Raw genomic sequence first — 4461 nt, forward strand, 5'->3', positions numbered from 1 at the left:
AACTGAAGGGGGAACTGTAGCGTATACATACAATGGAATGAGTGGCTGTAAAAAGGAATGAAGTTGTGAGGCATGCAACTAGGTGAATGAATCTTGAAGACAGTATGCTGAGTTAAATAAGCCAGAAATGAAAAGACAAACATCGTAAGACCTAACTAATATGGACGAACTAGAGGGTACAAACTCTGAGAATTGAATTTGAGAGAATAAATTATCAGGGACTAGAACATGAGCAGAAATTGGGCAATTGAAGAGTAAGGAGTACAGAATGCTCAACAAAGCTTACTGTAAATGTTCCTAGATTGTAAGCTCCTTTAGCAGTTACGTCTCTTCCTGAGCTTTCACTGTTATTTCTAAATCCTACGATACAGAGCTCTTTGTGTATAACCTGGTCATTCCCTGGAACTTTGGGTACCTTATGACAGCTGAGACTCAAAGTTAGAGTTCTGCAGCTCTGAAAGCCAGCCTTACCCCACAGTCACTGTTAAAAGAGCTGAAAGAGAACATAATGCAATTAGAGATATGAATAAAGCTGATATACTTAGAACTAAGGAAAGTCAGAATACAGGGTAAAGGATAATATTGTGTTTTAAAACTTCAACTCTGTATGAGATGTTTATTTGGCATAAATTTTATATTTTCTGTAGCACACTATCTAACTTAACCTGGATGGTTATTCAAATAATATAACTACATGGAGTTCTGAATAGGAATGCAAAATTGTTTTTCTTTGCAGGTTAATGTAATACTCCAGTACATACCAGAGTGCTTTGGGAAGAAAATTTAAAAAGTATTTGCAAAGTTCCCTTGAGAGATTGGGGAAAATATGGAACTAGTAAACTTCCCACCTGGGGAATTCCTGATATTCTCTCAAGCATTAGGGACTCCCAATTTAATAAGCCAAGCCCTCAATCTTGGGCCTTGCCCTTATGAAACTTATTCCTGCAAAGGAGACGCTAAACCTACTTAAAATTATGCCTAAGAGTCACCTCCAGAGAACCTCTTTTATTGCTCAGATGTGGCCTCTCTCTCTAAGCCAACTCTGTGTGTGAACTCACTGCCCTCACCCCTACATGGGACATGATTCCCAGGCGTGTAAATCTCCTTCGCAATGTGGGAATGACTCCCATGGATGAGCCTGGCTCTTTGCATTATGAGGTTGAGGAAGCCTTCTTGACCAAAAAAGGGGAAGAGAAATGAAACAAAATAAAATTTCAGCAGCTAAGCGATTTCAAATAGAATTCAGAGGTGATTCTGGAGGTTATTCTTTTGCATTATATACATATTCCATTGTTAGTTTCTAGTGTATTAGGATAGCTAGAAGGAACTGCCTGAAGTTGTTCAACTGTAATCCAGTAGCCTGGATTCTTGAAGACGATTGTATAACTATAGAGCTTTTATGGTATGACCGGGTGATAGTGAAAACCATGTGACTGACACTCCCTTTACTCAGTGTATAGGCAGATGAGTAAGAAACAATGACAAAAAATAAAAAAAGTAAAAGTAAAATCTGGAACAGATTGTGACTTGTTTATTTAAAAAGTCACATATCATAGCATAATCTTTATTAAAGAGTTTTCTCCCATGATCTGATTATAGAAGCGTTACTCTTTATTATCATTTAAATAAGGGAACATTAATTATGAACAAATGATATTTTATTACCTTATTTTCATTTTCCATGTCTAAATGCCTATTTAAAAAGATATCTGATTGGACTGTAATAGCTTTCAGCCTCAGGAGCATTCATTGTTTGCAGTAATATTATAGACTACACATACAAAAGAAATAATAAAAGAATTCCCTTCTTCAGGTAACCTGTGATGAAATGTGATCTAATTTTATCCCCTTAGAGCTCATTGAAAATGTTTAAAATTCAGAAAAACATGATTTGGCAAAATTGCCTGCATTCGTAATTGCTTACTGATATTCTATTAATTTTTAGTCTGTCCAAAATGAAGCAAAATTAGCAGAAAACCATAATTTGGCTGGTATTCAACTTTGAAAATTCCATCAACCAATTGACCTTTTGCCTTCTTTTTACATGCCCACTATTATGAATGGTACATAGCACCCCAACAATCCTTTAATTAACTTTAAATATTTCATAATGAATATATTTAAATGAAAAAACTGGTACCTGGATATTAATTATGCACTGTTCACTGAACACAAAATATAAGAACATGCATGAAATAATTTATGTTTGCATTATCCTAAACAATGCCAGAATTAATACCTCCTTCCAATGTGCAGTTTATGGGAAGGACAGGAGAGAATTTTATTATGATTATTTTTAAAATAACAGGCAATATTTTTTTTTTTTTTTTTTTTTTTTTTTTAAAGGAAAGACAGAGAGAAGGAAGGAAGGATAGAAGGAAGGAAGGAAGGAAGGAAGAAAGGGAAACATCTTTAAACATTTTCTTGTTTTATTGTATTTTGTTTTTCCGTTTTTTGTTACATGGGCTGGGGCCGGGAATCGAACCGAGGTCCTCCGGCATAGCAGGCAAGCACTTTGCCCGCTGAGCCACCGCGGCCCACCCCAACAGGCAATATTTAAATGAACAAAACAGAATAAGGTATATAGGCATATAATATTAGCTATTGGGAATCATGGATGTGCCTTAATTACAATGTAATTACTAAGGAAATATAGATTAATTGGCATCTGTTAATTTGAACTATTAATTGCTTTAATATAGTTCTTTTAAGCACATTTTTGTTGTTGTTGTTTGGGTGCATGGTCCGGGAATCGAACCCGGGTCTCCCACTTTCAAGGGGAGCATTCTACCACTGAACCACCTGTGCAGCCTCTTAAACACACTTTAAATACATGAAAAATAGTTTCAGGTTCTGAAAAGAAGTGTTAGTATGTATCATTCCACGAGATGGCGCAAGCATGCCATATGTTGCCCTTTTGGACTGTCTCAAATAGTGTTTTACTATTTAGTCTTTATTCTGTGATCAGAATGCTTTCTGCCATGAAGAGTTTACATTTCAAAGAGCCATCTCTGTCTTGGGCAGTGCTTCCTGGTACACAAGCTATGTACATTACATGCAAAGTACAATGGAATCAGAAGAATCCTAAGCAAATAAAATTTCATTGATTTTTTTTTTTATTCTAGACTCTCTCTGAATCCCAGTGAAGCAAATGCTTTTGCATTTCTAGTTTTAGAACATATTTTACAAAATATTTTTAGGAAGATTCTTCACCGGTGTCTCAAGCATAATGTCAATGAGGTTTCTTAATAATAAGTGCAAACTGGAGGTTTTCAGAGGCTTTTTGATTTGAAGTAACCAGAAGGAAGTCATTATTCTTTACAGTGAAAGAAAAAATAAATCTACCTTTATCCTAGCTCAGGGGTTAAAGTGCCTAAAATCCCACTTTTAGAGAGCTATTCTTTGGGTAAGTATTACCTCTTTTTGTATGTGGTCTTGCTGGAAAACATGCTTTCTGCTAGGGTAACAATAAATCTCGAGCACTACAGCCCCCCTCCCCTTTACTAGTGGTATATCTTTGATATTTCATCAGACATATTTGTGATGTTTCAATTTTCCCTTTAATGAAACAGCAGGAGTAGTATACTCCACTCCTATGACTGGCCTGATAATTCATGTCATGAGACGATTCACGTGAAATACCTTGCCTAGAACCTGACACCTAGCAAGAGTCCAGCAAGTGATTATTACTGCCATGATGATGAGGATCAGCTTAGCATGCTTCTTCACAGATCTTTTGTGTGACTGGAAGACGGCAACGCAAGAAGACAGAGGGCTGGCGGAGGACTTGAAAGCACATCTTGTTGAGGGGCAGTTTGGTTCAGTGGTGCATGTGTGCTGTGTGTCTTGATGTCCCTCTGCTGCTCTGGCTTCCCAGTAGTTCTCAGTTTTGCTCTTCTTAGACTTGTATTTTGGGGTACTGGGATTTCTTCTCTTTATCCTGTCTGCATCGTCTCAACAAGATGAGCACACTCCTCCGGATAAGAACCTTGCCTCTCCATTCTTCCTTTGGCCCCTCTCCCCAGTATATGAGTTAACCAATAGCCATGGTGATCTCTGAATTCTGCAGGTGCTCAATAGTTCATAACAGATCAGGCATCTCTATTCAACATCTACCAATAGCTTAAATGGTGTGTTGTTTCCCAGGCTCTTCATATATCCAAACTTAGCACACAGCAGCAATACAAGCAAAGGGTCTGCATTCCCAGATCTCAATGCTGGAATCCTGTCTTGCAGGATATCATTAAGTTTACCTAATAGATGCCGCTGATTAGCCTAAGATGCTACGAGTAGTCTTCAGAGCTACAATAACATAGGGACTTGGATTTCATATCCTGTTATTCTTTTCAATAAGAAAAGTGTGCTATAGTATAAGAAAAGGTCATTTCATTTTTATGTCTTCGTAAAATATTTTAAATAACTAAGTCAAGAAGCGGGAGAAAAAAATCTGTGTTAAAATGA

At 36.9% G+C, this 4461-nt stretch overlaps 1 non-coding gene across 1 annotated transcript; it reads right to left on the minus strand.

Moving 5' to 3' along the window:
• Positions 1 to 2737: 2737 nt before the first annotated feature.
• Positions 2738 to 2808, minus strand: TRNAS-UGA (transfer RNA serine (anticodon UGA)). The gene has a single exon. It is a non-coding gene; the product is annotated as a tRNA-Ser (tRNA).
• Between the last annotated feature and the right edge of the window lie 1653 nt (positions 2809 to 4461).

Source organism: Tamandua tetradactyla, chromosome 3 (genome assembly GCF_023851605.1).
Source record: "Tamandua tetradactyla isolate mTamTet1 chromosome 3, mTamTet1.pri, whole genome shotgun sequence".
NCBI classification, from domain to species: Eukaryota; Metazoa; Chordata; class Mammalia; order Pilosa; family Myrmecophagidae; genus Tamandua; species Tamandua tetradactyla.